The following is a 17,250-nucleotide window of genomic DNA, read 5'->3' on the forward strand; positions in this document are numbered from 1 at the left end:
TATCACAGTTTAACCAGAGTTCAGTGTAACCCTCCTCTTACAGGTAGATAACACAGATTTTGTTACCTACAGCTGAGTAAAGATACTTGTGTGTCTGTTTGCCTACCTACACCCGGCATCCTCTAATCCTAAAGAGTCTCATCAGATTCTGTTAGAAATATTAGCTGTGTGATCCCCTGCACTGTCTACCCTGGCACAGTAAATAGAACTGCACTTCTGACCAGTGACATTGCCTCCCTAGAAAGCCATGATCCTGACCCAGCCATAGCTCTGGACCTTTCCTTTAAAAAGAAACCTCAATGCATCCCACAACAACCTGCATCATGACACCTGTCCTTAAACCATAACCATCTCTAGATAATCCCACAGAACATCTTCCAGCCCCTGAGAGCCTGAATGAGCTGCACACTCCACAGGGTGTTGAAGCACACAAGGTGTCTGAGATGTCTGCTATATATATTTGGAGATCTTAGTGAAGTGCAACAGATCGCTGAGATGCTCCGTGCAACATCATTGTCTGACAGTCTGTCTTTTAACGTAGACCAGGAGGATCATCAGATGGAAGCTCCCAGTTCAGGAGAGGCCCAAGGCAGTGCAGATCTTACCTATTGGGATCACGATATGCATTACCACATGTTTTGTCCCTGGTTACACCACCACAAACATTATCCTCAGTTAGCCCCGCAGCAACGGTAAACCCTGCCACTTTGTAGTATTCTTATGTTAATTATAGCGTGCTTCAAATTGAACAAATCTATGATGTAATTTTGAACTCCTCTTGAGAAGTTCGATTGACTCCTCATTCCACAGTATTCAGTTATTCTGTGGATTTGGAGCTGATTGGAGGCCTTGGTCGTGAGTTCATTCTTCCCTTTGAACTTTTCTGGAATAAATCTTGTTTGTAAGTAAAAATCTTATCTGGACATCCTGTGTTTCCTGTATCGATACAACATTTGGTACCAGGAGTGGGGTAACGAAGATTCTTCAAACGACAAACTCACAGGTGAAAAGAAAAGAAATTCAGAGGAAAGGAAAACTTACCTTTGCGCTCAAAAACAGTGAGTTTCCATCATATCTGGCTGATATCGTGGAGTACAGCATTTTGAAATTGAGGCGCAGTATTGAACTTGTTGTTGCATTTGAACCTGTGAGAGTGTTCTACGTTCAACCTGACGCATGTGCATCTTGAAGTGACGCGTGCATCATCACGTGTGCGTCTGAAGCTGTGCGCTTGTTCAACCTCACATGCAGTGCATCCTGGGACATAAAGGGAACCGCAACGATAGGCTTTTAGTTTAAGTTGAGTGCGGGTTCAATCCCACACGCAGAGCAACCTGGGACATATTTAAAAAAAAAAAAAAAGAACAAGGGATAAATAAATAAAAGAGAGGAAAGCGCTTTTAGCTTTATGTGCAGGACATTCTGAAAACTTTGTGAACAGAGACTCATCAGTTTTTCGTTTTGGTAGCCATTTCGAATTGGGACACAGTCCATTTACATTACACTCATCAGCTGTTCGTTTTGGTGCCCATTTTGAATTGGGACACTTAATCTTTTTTATAAAAAAAGATATATAGTAAAAGAGTAATAGGTGGATTTTAACTATATTGCTTGAATCACAAGGAATAACTCAACCACCACATTCTTGCAAAAACACGGTAAACCTACATAAAATGGAAGGAGTGGTTACGTATTTTTGAAAATTACATCACGGCTATGGACGCAAGTGAATGTTCTCGGGTCAGGAAGATGGCTTTGCTTTTTAATCATTTAGGTATAGCTGGGCAAAGAGTTTTGGATAATCTTCCAGTTATACCTGCCCCTACTAATGAAAACACTCCCTGGAATGTGTACTTGGAAGCAAAGGAGAATATGTGCAAGCAATATTCAAAAGAACCAAGTGTTCTTTTGGAAAGAGATAGCTTTTTCAAATGTAAACAGTCTTGTGACAAGTCTGTGGAGGAATACATTGCCACATTAAGAGTTTTGGCTTCCAAATGTGAATTTGAAAATAGCATGGATATTTACATAAGGGATCAATTTGTTTTCAATTGCTTTTCAAAGAAAATATAAGAAAGACTTTTCACTTGCAGGAACCTATCTTTAATAAAAAAAACTATAGACATAGCAAAGAGTATTGAGAGGTGTATTGTTGCTAACCAAGTGATGTCAAACCATGGGAAGGAACACCAAAGTCAGAACGGTTTGTCTCCTATTATTTGTATTTCAAATGAAAGCTCATCTATATGTGCTTTGAAGAAGGAAAACAAATTCCAGAAAAACAGCAACACTTGCTATAGGTGTGGATCTAAGAATCACATTGGAAATTCTTCATTGTGTCCTGCACAAGGAAATAAATGTAACAGATGTCACAAGATAGGTAATTTTCAGTCTGTATAAAGAACATCGGTGGGAGTCTACAACAAAATGAAGATCAACAGTCTCAGCTTACCTGATGAGGAAGAAAATGTGCAAGACTGTAGAGATAAATTTTCAAATGTGCTATTGACAATAGACTTGGACTCGAGAGAAAAAAATCTTTTAAGTATTGAAGAAAGTAAAACTAAAAGGGGACCTTTTTGTCAAGTGACTATTGATGAAAAGAAGATTACAGTACTGGCGGGTTCAGGTGCTCCTATAACTATTCCGGCTGATTGTACCTTTTACAAACTATGGCATAAGGGTACAAAACTAATACCGGCTGATATATGTCCGAAAGCATTTGGAGAACAAGATGTAGACTTGTTAGGTTATTTTATCTCTAACCTTTAATGCCTGAGTAGAGTGATCAATACTAAGATTTATGTGGCTGTTAAGGGACGAGACATTGTGGGGTGGAAAGATTTGTCGAGATTAGGTATACACCTGTGTCCTGGCCATAGGGAACCAGTTGTACTGGGTGACATGCCTATTTTAGACATTGAGAATGAGGAAAATATCAAACAGTTAATGGCACAGAAGTTTCCTGAAGTATTTAAAGATGCCATATGTAGAGTAGAAGGGTTTGAACATCATATTAAATTCAAAAACTGAGCTGTTCCAGTTGTACATAATGTCAGAGCAGTACCTTTGAATATGAGAAGTGATTTAAAGAAACTTATAGAAAAATTGACAGAGGAAGGATTAATTACAACCAATGATTCATCCGAGTGGGTTTCACCAATTGTTATCACAAATAAAAAGTAAGGTGATTTAAGACTCTGTGTGGATCTTAGATCACTTAATCAAAATATAGTAGTGGACTGTCATCCATTACCTCACATACAAGAGATGTTAGCTAATGTAGGAGATGCCAAGTATTTCACAACTATAGACCTGCATTCAGCCAACCATCATATAGTTCTTACATCTGATTCTCAGTCTTTGACGACATTTGGTACACCTTTTGGGGCCTATAAATATTTAAGATTACCTTTGGGTCTTGCTTCAGCGGCAAACGTGTTTCAGAAGTTGAAGGACAATATGTTTAGTGAAGTGAAACAGGTTCAAGCGTTTCAAGATGATATTCTTGTTTTCACCAAAGCGAAAGATGAACATGTGGTTGTGCTGGGAAAGGTTTGGGCATATTGGCATATCATGGAATGAGAGTTAAGTTAAATAAATGCAAATTCATGACAAAAGAGGTAGAATACTTAGGGCATACAATTTCAGAGTCAGGAATCAATCCCAAAGCTTGTAATGTGAAGGCTTTAGTGGATGCCCCTCCACCCACAGACAAGGATCACTCAAGTCCTTTTTGGGGCTTTGTGAATATTATGCTAGATTTGTCTCAGGTTACAGTTTATTAGTGCAGCCTTTACACTCTCTTATCAAAAAAGAAGCCAAATTTGTTTGTCAGAACAGGTAGATCTAGCTTTTAAAGAGATAAAAAAAACTAGTTGTATCAGCACCCTCTCTAAAGCCGTTTGAACCACTAGGTAAGTCGTTCATCATAGTAGATGCTAGCCTCAAGGGAATAGGGGCAGTGTTTGGACAATGGTTATGAGAAAAGGAGAATACAGTAGTTTTTGCTTTGAGAACTCTTTCAGAGGCTAGCACTATAGAGAGAGGCATTAGCTTGCATATGGGCAGTAGAGAAATTTAAAACATATGTTTGGGGTATGTAATTTGATTTGTACACGGATCATAAACCTCTTGTTTATATTTTGAGTGGGAATGGCCTAGGTTAAGCATCTGTGCGTCTGATTAGATTGTTATCCAAACTCCAAGAGTATAATTTTAGTATCAAATATCTTCAAGGAGGAAAGAAATATCATGCAGATTTTTTGTCAAGATTACCCTTAGATGAGAAAGAGGGTAGTATGTTTGAAGACGAAGAGTGTGTTGTAGCTGTGATGGATGTGCTCGTTCTGTGCAAGGTTGTGATTTCGGAGCGAGAGTGGATAAGTGCCACTATGCAAGATGAGTGTTTGCAGAAAGTGATTCAGTATATTAAATCTGGGTGCCCACCTATAAAGTCACTATCACGTGACTTAAGGTGCTTTGTGCAAGTGGCTTCAGAATTGTCGATTGAGAACCATATTTGCACACGCAACAGTTTATTTGTACCTCCTTTTTCATTACGTGCACGTCTCACTGAATTAGCACATACAGGGCATCTGGGTATTTCAGCTACATCCAAGAAACTTAAACAGTATTTTTGGTGGTCAGGTTTAGATAAATCAGTTTCTATTTTAATAGAACAAGGTCCATAGTGTATTGTTACTGACAAGTATTGGAAGTCCACTCATAAACCATTATTGCTGGTATCTCTTCCAGAGAGTACTTGGTCAACTATTTATATATAGTGGATATATTTTGAATTTGTTGAGGCACATTGTACCAAATCAGCTATTGAGTTTATGGATAAACTTTTTCTAATTGAAGGCAATCCCAAATACATTGTTACAGATAACGGCACACACTTTTTGTTGAAAGAAATGAAAGATTTCATGCATAAACATGATATTGTTCATTTACAAGTAGCGCTGTATAGTCCATCACCAATGGTTTGGTTGAGAGAGTCAAAAGAAGGTTTTCTGTATGGGAGCAATTTTGGAGAGGAGGTTTTGACAAATCAGACTTAATAAAAGGAGTAACATGATGATAAACACAATACTAGTGAAGTTTGTATACAAGTAAACGATTGGGTTCTAATCAGGAAATCCAACAAGTTAAGAAAAGGAGAATCAAAATTTACTCTACCTGGAAAGGTGATTAAAACGAGTAAAGCGGCTGTTTTGTTAAAAAAATAAAGGGTGGTGGAAAAAGGACAGTGTGGAACAGTTTCTAAAACACAAACTGAATTGTTTTTCAAAACGTGTTGTAATAATGAGGAGGACAATTCTATGCTTTCTACTGATGTTTGTTCACATACCACACAGTCTGAAAAGGTTAATAGTACAAGTTTAATGCTTCATGGAGGATCTATTGTTGAAGATGCAGATCAATGTGGTCGATGTTTGCAAAGATCCAGACCATCTGTTTTACCAGCAAGATTTCAGGATTTTGTGATGTATTGTTCCAGGATTTTGTGATGTATTGATTGCTATAATATTATGTAATAGGCTTGAATGCATTTTTCTTGTTTATCTCTTTATGATTTTTTATTTAATCTTAGTCATTGTTTGTTAAGGGAAGAGGGTGGTGTAGTATTCTTATGTTAATTATAGTGTGTTTCAAATTAAAAAAATCTATGATGTAATTTAGAACTCCTCTTGAGACGTTTGATTGACTCCTCATTCCACAATGTTCAGTTATTCTGTGGACATGGAGCTGATCGGATGCCTTGGTCGTGAGTTCATTCTTCCCTTTGAACTTTTCCAGAATAAATCTTGTTTGCACGGAAAAAATCTTATCTGGACTTCCTGTATTTCCTCTATTAATACAACACACTTCCACGTCTTCGATCTACGACACTAGTACAGATTGGCCCTGGGGTCTTAATCACAGCTTTGAACCAGAGAGCCTCACAGAATTATATCAGGGAAAGGGGGCCAATTATCACTTGTGGTGTTCTGGGCGTGGTTTGGATTTACTTGATCAGGCTTTGTCAGGATAACAGGATGGTGCTCCGGGTGGTGAGACGAGAGATACACTCAAGGAGATCCAGGGTAATATACACCCTAACCCTATTCACAACACTAACACCCCACAATATGGGGTTTTGGACCTGAAAAATGAGTTGGGAACATGTTTAAAGAGATGCAAGGGGGTCTAAGAAAACTATAATGACTCTGTAACGCTAAAGCTGTTAAACCATGGAAGAAGCAGGTCTGTGCAGGTAATGAAATCTACACAGAGAGTGGTAGACTTTGTGAGATGATCCGTATATTACAACATTGTAAAAGTGAGGCTCTAAATTCCAGTGAAACACCTTGTAAGACTTGCACACTATTTCAAGATGAGTCCTAATGCTCCAGAGTATTGTTTTGTTTAAAAGGCCCAGACAAACACACCACTTTAAAAAGAAGACGTGGGAGATTGTTTCTAAAGCTCAGTGATTCCTAGGAGCCACCTGGTCCAAAAAGACCATACCACTTGCTAGAGGTGATCTAAAACATACAAACACCTTGCCTAAGCCCCCTAAAATGCAGTGGCGGAGAACCCAGAATGCTAATTTAGGAGGCAGCTACAGACCCTCCAAATGTTTCAAGAGCTCACAGCACAGAGCCAGAAATGCCCAAAAAAAAGACATATTTGTGGCAAACAATGGGGACACAGTGATAGCGGAGACTTCAATGAGTACTCTTGTGACCGTACAAACGGGTACAGTAATAGTGTCTGAAAAAGGGTGTGCTAGCAAAAGTGGGCTAGTAGCACCAAGCAGTGTAGGCTTTTAATTAATAAATTAAAGAAAGCCAGAATTATTGTCACAAAACATATTAAAAGGGCTACTCATGAGAACCTGACTGAGCCTCTCCAATATGATTCAGTGGAGATCGTGGTCCCCCGTTCAGTTCCCCAATTTCAGGATTCAGAGACAGGTGTTTTTATAGAGCGTCAGAAGGTACCAGAGAAATGTGGAGAGATTTTGAACAATGGAGTATTATGAAGAGTTTTGCTTTGTTAACTTAGAATGCACAAGATCACTGTTTTTTAGCTATGCACCAAGCCATACAAACTCTTATAGATTGTTTGTTGCAAGGAGTAGGACCAAATAATTTTTTCAAACATGACCAGAGTCTTGACAGTCCTTTCTTCACAAAACTGTCCTCGCGGGACGTATTTGATGCTGTGTGTTTTGGAAAACCTTGCTAAACTTCTACAAGGTAAAGAAGAAGTCACTTTCAGCACCTTCAGAATAGTGGCCCTTATTGCCCATTGGTGTGAGGGGGGTGTACAGAACCTTTTCAGCAAAGTCACTGAAAAAAACCCAGCGGTGGTTACTTAACATTAACCGCAGAGAGGCTAACACGTGTCTGGCTGCGAGGGTCGCGGGTCTACTCACGGACAGGAGCACTTCGGACACTGTTGTATTGTCTAGAGTGACACAAGCCCACGCTGATCTTGACATGCAGCCTGATGGACTGGTCAGCTTTGGTGAATTGGGCCTGTTTGAAAATTACTTTGATGTGACAGTAAACGTTCTGTACCACAGTGGCTCTTGGAAGTATTTCACATCCGGAGAGCCTGTCAGAAGTTTATCTTCAACATCATGAAAATCATTTTTTTGGTATCTTGAATCAGAAGGGTTTTTAGGAGCTAACTACATGTGTGCACACTGCGACCACATCCACAGTAACAAGACTGCTCATCAGTGCAAAATGAATTTCAAAGTGTATCACAGGGATGGGTGCATCGAAGACAAGGATGGAAAAGTAAGATGCCCCTGTTTTAATCTATTCTATTGCTCCCAAAACTGTCTGATTATACAACCAAAAGTGGTGAGAGCAGCTGTGGTTCAGTGCACCTCAAAAGCTGACTGCTCAGTATGTGGTCGATACATCGCCATTGACAATGACAATGAAATTCCCCGTTGCAAGCAACATTTTCCACCAGCAAAAAAACACGTGTTACATGACTAAAGGCTGCCCTGAGACCAAAACAGAAAACTATATAGTGTTTGATATAGAATGTACTCAAGAAATTGTTGTACATAAGCCCCACTACATATTCTCCTAGCATGTAACTTCAGATGATGCCTAGGAGTTTGCAGGATCACCATGAGCGAACAATTTCCTAAACACATTCCTGCAAACTAAATGCAAGTAGTATACGCTGATGGCCCACAATTCTTAAGTCTGTGACTCATTCTTTACCTTACAAAGAACAATTCGGACAAAGGTTCCGTAGATCTCATCACACAGGGTTCCAAATTGAAGTTGCTCCCGCAGTTCCTCCCCATATAAGATTCATAAATACGCTGAATTTTCCGGCAATGAAATTGAGTATGATTCCAAAAGCCTTCGCTTTTCCAGGGTCTAAAGGTTATTTCACACATTTTTTAACACCTGGGCAAATCAAAATTACATGAGGCCCATGCCACCACCCAACAGCTACTCTGTGGAGCATATGATTCCTGACGAAAAAGAGAGTTTTTTTAAAATGGTCTCATGAAAATTGTGAAAAGATATTCAATTTTCAAGCTGAGTTGAAAACTTACATTCCGGAAGATGTATTGATCTTGAGGCAAGCTTGCAACCTCTTTACAGATGGGGTTGTAAAGATGATGATGCAAAAAAAAATTCTGAATCCTGACACCCCTGAGATGACGAAAAGTGGAGAGTACATTGACCTTTCTTAAACAAGTGACTCATGCTTCCATGTGCATGGCTACCTACAAGAACATGTTTTTGCAGCCTGAAAGCATAGTGTTGGTACCCCCAGACCTCTATAATGGTAAACAAAAATGTTATTCTACACCCTCTATTCAGTGGCTTATGTACGTCTCTGAAAAGGAAAATATATTTATTCAGCATGCTTTCCAGGGTTGGGACTACCACCTGGGGGTGTATTTCCTAGACGTTTACACTGTAATTAGCGGCATACCAACATCCTTTGAATACAACAGTTGCTTTTACCATGGTTGTCTGCACTGTTACAAGCCCCATGAGTTTACCTCGCTGTTGGGTGCCCTTTTCGAGCACCTGCACTGTCGTACATTGCTAAAGGCATAATATGTTGAGAATGGAGGATTTGTTTGGAGATCCCTTTTGGAGCATGAGTGGCATGATATGCTAAAATCAGATGCAGAACTGTGCTCTTTCATTAAAAGCAGGGATTTACCAGAAGCTCTTAAACCCCGTAACACCTTTTTTGAGGAATGTACTAACTCTATACGGCTGTAAAAGCTTGTGTGCGAGGAGGAGAATATCCATTACTGCAATTTTACCAGTCCGCATCCTTACATTAACCAGATGAATCTGTACCCCCTAGATCACCCGCCCATCATATATAGGGACTTTAAGGACATCAACCAGTACTTTGGGTTAATAAAATGTCAAGTCTACCCTCCCAGGAGACTTTATTTCCCAGTTCTGCTGTATAGGGTCGAGGGTAAACTATTGTTACCCCTATGTTGAACGTGTATGTAAAATAAACACACTACCATGTGCAAACACTCTGATGAAGAAAGGGCAATCATGGGTACCTGGTGTAGTGCTGAGATGCAAGATGCCCTGGAGGAAGGCTACAGACTTGAAAAAAAACACAAAATACAGCCTTTTGAGCTGACTACAGCCAAATTGCTTTCTGAGTATATTAATTTATTTCTCAGAGAAAAGCAGGAAGCATCTGCCGTTCCAGAATGGTGTGTAACAAGACCATAAATAAGAAATATATTGATGATTACCACACTCATAAGGGTAGATATTCGAGGAAAGAACATATTGAAATCAATCCCACCAAACGGCAGCTAGCTAAACTTTTCTTCAATTGTCTATGACGAAAGTTTACCCAGTGCACAAACTTGTCAAATACCGTGATCGTCACAGATCTTAACAAGTTGTTTAAGTATCTTTTTGGCTCATGTTCTTATGTGTCCAGCTGCAAGTTTATATACAATGAAACCACATATTTGTGCTGGAAGTACACAAATGAATATTCAATAACTTCTAACAATGTAAATATTTTCCTAGCGTGTTTCACAACAGCGCACACTCGCTTGGAGCTTTGTAGCATCCTGGATAAGCTTCAAGACAAATACCTGTATCACAATACAGTATCACTGGCTGACTGCCAGAAACATCATAACACGATGTTTCCACCTCCTCTCTGCAGCTTAGACGGTTGGCTCAATCGACCACCAAAGTCATTTTGAGGCCCTAAATCTGAACACAGAAATCTTCACGGCGGCTTCATCCAGCAGTTCCCTGACAATGACACTCCTTCTTTGGACACCTCCTTCAGCCTTTTCCTTCTGAGCTTCACCTTTGCAGAACATTTAAATCGAAATTTCATCTAAGTCACAAGGTACACACTGAAGAGGCCCAATCAACTTTTTTGTTTTTAACTTGAGCTCCATCGCAGTCATGCAATATTTTTCAACTTTGACCTGGTCTTGTACACCTAAATGTCCGCGGGGGGCATTTTTCACTTTAGGGGCTATTTTTTATCTTACAATTCTTGATTTCAGTTCTGCTGATTGTATGTCAGTTGTTTCATGTCCAACAATTTAAAAAAAAAAATGAAATGGGATTTTTCTTGTGTTGTGTATTCACTTATTGCTGTTTGTGGGCTGCATAAATACTTTACACATTGTCTGTAAGTTAAGCCTGTCTGCTTGTGTGCCAAGCTACCAGAGAGTCAAGCACAGACTAGTTTAGGGACTTTTGTGGTTCACCCTAGCTGCGATTGGTGCCTTTGCTTGACTAAGGTTAACACCCCACTCAACCAACAACCCAATTTCTCACAATCCTGCCTGGCGACTTAACAATCCAGCCTGATTCATTTGGACCAGTGAGTATCTTACTAGAACTCCTATTCAGATTTGCACCAGGCAGACCATGAACCTGAGACATAACAGTTGCATTTTTACTCAGTTTAATAATCTTTTTCAGATGGGAGGCCCATCAATTCTTGCCATCAATGTTTTATCATGAGAGCATTTTTTCCCCTGCTGCATTTTGGGCACTGTAGGCTGATCATTTCTTGCTGAGTTTACCTAAAGAATCTGCTGCTTTAAAACACCAGTAGACCCTTCAATTTGTGAGGACAAATGAAATGTTATATATTGAAAATCCTAATTTAAAATGGACTATGCCTCTGATTTTACATTACTACCAACATTGGCCTATGAGAGACATGAATTCATAACTTTGTGTAGCTCTGAGAAACTGGGGGCTGAGATTTGGGTCATCATAGACATAGACAAGGGATGTTCCTTTATATTTCAAGAAATAAATGGATTGAAATATATTAAAACCAATTCCTGTCTTGTGTCCTCTAGCAGAGTGAGCTGAGATTATTGTTTTTATTTAAAGATAATTGTGTTGCAAGGATTCCTTAAATCGTTCTCTGTAATATAATTATTCGACCAATCATATAAGCAATGTTGGGGATGGTGAGTTTCAGGGATTTCCTTCTCCCATAGATGGATCAATGTTTTCAGATTTTCTATATATTTTAACTGAGATCTAATGTAAATCGAAAGCAATGAATAATTTCTTCTTCTGTTTTTGAGAACCCTGATTACAAGAAATGACTTGAAGATAGTTAATTTGGCAGGGCAGAAATTTTGGGGATGACAACAGCATGGGGCTCTTTAAAGGGACCTTAGAATTGTTTTTCTTCTGTTTAGACAACACAAGGAAAGAGCATTTATGAGCACAATCATGCATATCATTTTTATTGACATAAGGTAATATTTTAATCAATCCGTATTAGTATAGCATGGCACTGTCATCCCGAGAGATATCTGGGCACTGCTGGTGTAGCGTCTCTGTCAAAGAGCCAGGTCTTTTTTCCTGAAATCCACCAGGAAGGGTGCTGTACGAAGATTGAGGTGTAGTTGTTCCAGGTCTTGACGGCGATGTAGGAGAAGAAGCGACCCCTCATGCGAGTGCGATGGTTGCAGGGGCTCTGTGATTGGGCTAGTGAGGTGGAGCGCAGGTATCTTGTGGGTAGGTGGTAGTTCAGTCAATTATTAATGTACGCTGGGCCTTGATCATGCAGAGTTTTGTATTTGGGATGCCAGTTCAGGATCTGGCATCTTTTCAGAATAGGGTGCCAGTGGAGGTTTCTGAGGTTGGTGGTGATGTGGGTCCATTTGGGGAGGTCCAAGATGAATTTGGCTGCAGCTTTCTGTATGGTCTGAAGTCTTTTGATGAGCTTGGTGGAGATGCTGGCATGGAGAGCGTTGCCGTAGTTGAGGCAACTGTTAGGGTTTGTGCACAGCAAAGAGCATGTCCCCTCTCACTGCACTAGTGGGTTCTGTAATAGCTCCCTTTTAAACTTACTATTGAAAGCCTTTCTTGTTATCTCACCTTCCCCCCCCCTAGGCTTCTGTGTATGTTGTTTAATGTGCTGTTTTGTTTACACATTGGGCCTTGCTTTTACCAAGGCTTCTTTAAAACACTCCTCCCTAGGCCATGTGTTAATTCAACTCATTTGCATAATAACTGAAACTCTGCACACCTTTCAAAAACATGTGCAGCATGTGAGGACCACACCCAGCTCTTCAAACCACACCCAGCTCTGCACACCTTTCAAGAACATGTGCAGCATGTGAGGACCACACCCAGCCCTTCAAACCACACCCAGCTCTTCAAACCACACCCAGCCCTGTCTATAAAAGGCAGCCCCCGAGCCTCACCCAGTGCTTGTGCTCGTCTACCTCCCGCTTACCTGAGAACAGATCCCTCGGCGCTGACACTCCTGACTTTCATTGGCTTCAATGGGCGCAGCTGCTGGCTCTTCCTTCTTCTGGTTTCCGGTTCCTCCTTGCCTCAGCCTCTCTCCTACGAGCAACCTGCAAAAGAGAAAGAAGACAAGGTTAGACTGATCGATATCTCTTGCCAGCAACAAGTAAGTGCAAAACTTTTTATTACCTGAAAGAACTTTGACAACAATTTCTGGATTCGTCTATAGACAATTGGAAACAAGATACCTTCCACGAACATTGTGATTCAAACCCTTTGTTACAAGAACACTTTGCGGAACTTTGTAAACAAACATTGTTTTTTTTTATGGAACTTTTAAGAATCGAACAGTGGAAACCATTAACAGCAAGGCAAACAGTAAATCAAGGACTTGCACAAATTACATGCTGTATTTTGATGTAAAAGTACAGTATTTGTTTTATAAAAGATTCTGGAAATATGGGAAAAGTGAGTCTGCTATTGGGAATTTAGGCTTTAGTTATATTATGAGGAATGTTTGATATTGGTAATTCTGATAACGGTATTTGTGTAATGTTTTAGAAGCTTTACAGTAATAGAAAACACATCCCAGAGCAGTAACACATTCCAAACCTGGAAACTAGAGACCAGGATCCAAGAGGTACTATTAGAAGAGAATTTCTAATAAATAAAGAGATAGTCAGGAACCCATTTAGGAATAGGTTGCACTTATCTGTTCTTTATTTATGTTTCATTAGGCACCAGTTTCTACAGAAGTCAGAAAGGGCCGCAGATTTGAGCAGCACTTCAACAGTGGAAACGCAAGAACGGTGTTGTCTCTTTTTTTTATTTTATCCACTTCCCCCCTTCCCTTGAGCTTCTGTTCTTAGTGCACTGTTTTAAAAACTAGTGTGCTGGAACAAGCAGTTTCAGGGTGGGGTCGGATTGTCTTCGACCTCCATCAGAACTGAACAAGAACTCAGGTGAGCTGGGCTTTGACAGCTGGTGACAAAGGCCTGAATGATGTTCTTTCTGGAGTTAACCAGGATCCATCTGAAGATTCTGTGGAGCGTGTATGGAAGCAGGAGGAGGTGACTGAATTCATTTGATACTTCATAGTTAGTTCACTGTCGGGATGATAACTATGTTACATGCATGGCCTGTGGATGTTTGTCTGAGTTCTGCTGCCCACCAGCTGTGGTCCCATATGGAGATGTTCTCTCTGCATTGGTCATGGCATTGCAGAAGTTGATTCTGATGGTGGAGGGGTCTTCGGTGAGTGAGAGGATGAATTGAGTGTCATCTACCTAAGAAATTATGTTTAAGCCTTTGGATCTGATGATGTTTGTAAGTGGGGGGGGCATGCAGATATCAAACAAGCTGGGTCTGAGAGATGATCCTTGGGGTATGCCTCATAAGATGTCCTTGGGTTTGAAGGTGAAGGGACGACTGCCTGGTGCTCTTTGTGTGTCCTGTGAGGAAGGAGGCCATCTACTTGAGGGTGTTTTACTGAATGCAGATGCCTTAGAGTCATTTTATGAGGGTATGGTGGGAAACGGTGTAAAAAGCAGAAAAGAGGTTGAGAAGGATCAGGGTCACCTTCTCCCCACAGTCAAGGAGAGTTGTGGTGTCTTCTGTGGCAGTGATCATGGCTGTCTCAGTGCTGCGGTTGGCACAGAATCCTGATTGGGAGGCGTCAACTAGGTGATTTTGTTCCATGTATTTGGTAAGCTGCTTGTTGCTTGCCTTCTCGATTACTTTGGCTCGGAAGGGGAGCAGTGAGATCTGTAGATAATTTTTGAGTTTGCTCAAATGAATGATGTTTCAAATCAATTTTATGACTATTACGTTTCAAATATGTATGAATGAACACCTTAAAAAACATAATAATGAAAAGATACTCATTTCCTCTCCTATGACATCATCAACCTTTTAAGAATTTGATTGTTGTTGTTATGAAATTTTGATTCTCATTGATTTTCAATGTTTTTCTGTGCCACATCCCCCACACTGGCTTTATTTTAAGATACAGCAGTCCCCAACAGAGGTGGGGCAGACCCAGATGTTGGGGGAGTGGAAACAGACAGGGAGGATGTGGGATGGCCAATATGACAGGTAAAAGACAATCCAGGAACTATACCTTTCAGTGGTGAATGTAGCATACCACACTGGGACAGTATCACCTATTCACTATATCCCAGGGTACGACTTGACTAAGGATAAAGAGACTGCATGATGCAGAGGATTGTTATTTATCATTACAAACTGATTTTACCTCTTCACTATTAAAACAGAGCTGTTTCATTTCTTCTGTAAGATAAGGTTGTAGACATATTTCAAAAGTGAACTGTCCCACCTAGATGGGGACCATGTGGACCCTCCCGTTTCTACTGTGTCCCAAAAGTGCTGGCATTTGAGAATAGGGTATTGAAACAATTTAGAGATGTGGAACAACTACAACCCTCCACTGCCTACAATATAACTAAGAGGAAAGAGAAACCCTGAATAATCTATGAGAGAAATTGAACATTGCCATCAAACCTACTGATAAGGGTGGGGCTACAGTGAACCAATCTACATTAAATATGAGATTGAGATACTTAACTTGCCAAATAAGTTAATTATAGGAAATTACCTAGGGATCCCCATTGACAGATCTAGAGAGACATCAAGAAACTAACAGTAATGGGATTACAACTAGACTGTATCAATAGAAAGGAGCATAACTAGTTGAATGCCACATATCCCAGGACACCGGTAAATTAGAAACTGCCAATAGTATACAAAGTTTGTAATAATCCCCCCGGCAGACCTATCACAAATGAAGGTGTTGTTCTGCACAGGAACCCCTTTGCAGATATATTGATACTTTTTTGAAGGCATATGTCCCTAAAATCAGGTCATATGTAAAGGACAGCACAAATGGTATCAGTATAATGAAAGTGATTGCCTTTAGTGGAGCTACTGACATTCTCATGACATATGACAAATAAAGTAAAGTCATAGGATGAAGCCCTGATAATTATACAGCATGTCATGAGAGAAACCATTAGTGAGAATCCTACCCTGATTGGTTTTGTGGATCAGTTATCAGAGGTGGCACAGAAACAGAAATATTTCATGTTAAAAAACAAATTGTTTGTACAAACAAAAGATGTAGCCATGGGTGCTGGTTTCACTTTGATATACGACCAATGTGTAGGTGGACAATTTTGAGAATTATGTTTGAAACAACACAGTTAACCCATTTTTCGGAAACATCAGGGCCTTACATGGTTACCACATTGTTGATATATTTAAAGATTTGGCAGGGTTCTGTGAGTGAGCTGGATGCATTCACAGAGTGGCTGAAAACTCAGAGCTCCCATATTACACTTACAAGCACCCACATTAACACTGAGATGAACTATCGGTATTAGATAGTTAACAATAACGGCGAAATGTTCACCAGGGCTTCCCTTTTACTGTACAATAGCCATCACCCTAGATCCCTACAGGACAGTTTACCATTTGGGCAGCTTCTGCACATTTGGAAGTGCTGCACCAACAAGGAGGACTATTTCAGGCTAGCCTCCATTTCCAGACAGAAGCTCTTAGAAAAGGGCTTTCTGATTATGACTGTCTGATATGCCCTAAAGAGAGCTTGGTTTTCCCTCAGTGATGATATTAAAAAAAAAAAAAAAGCATAAGAGATCCAACAATGATTAGTTGATCATGGTCATGACATTCAGTCTGATTAGCAGTCAAGTTCAGAAAATCATTAGAGGCATGTGGAAATTGCTTGAGGTCACAAACAAAAACAACTCCCTTTTTGCATTCAAAAAAAGAGTAAATATCAAGATTACATGGTCAGGGCACATAGGGAGCAAATTAGGGAGGTGGCGATTACTCAGTGGTGGATATTGCTGCCCATTGTGGGACATTTCAAGTGTGGAAATTGTGTGGCTTGTAAATTCACTAAGAACACAAAAACGTTTGTAGGAGTGGCAAGATTATTTTTCCTAAAGACTTTTTCAATTCTGAAACAAAGAATGTAGTATATGCAGGGTGAGTAAAATTATACAGTAGGGGAGGGCCAAATGATGCTGCAGGGTTGAGTAAATTATGTGGCTTGAAAAAGCAAGTTATTCAGCTTATTGAGGCACATTTTGTGATAGTATTACTTCATTATTGTAACATTTTTAAAGTTGTTAACATTGTCATGGCTTTGGTTGCACCTCATTAGCGCCAAAAAGGTTATCAGTCAACCTTTGCAAAGGGCCTTCCACTGTGTGGCAACTTGTGTCTCTGCGTTCTTAGTAAATTTTTAACAGTTTCGGCTAGAAATATTTTTTGTTGAATTATTCAGGTTATGCAGTAGATGGTAGATTTTGTGGAAAATGCCACATGTCTATAGTTATGTGAAAAATGCTGCACAATTGCATAATTCCAGTGTTCCTGGGTATAAGCCCATACATGCCCTTTTTACTCTTTCTGTGTGTTCTGCAGAATG

Source organism: Pleurodeles waltl, chromosome 3_1, assembly GCF_031143425.1.
Source record: "Pleurodeles waltl isolate 20211129_DDA chromosome 3_1, aPleWal1.hap1.20221129, whole genome shotgun sequence".
NCBI classification, from domain to species: domain Eukaryota; kingdom Metazoa; phylum Chordata; class Amphibia; order Caudata; family Salamandridae; genus Pleurodeles; species Pleurodeles waltl.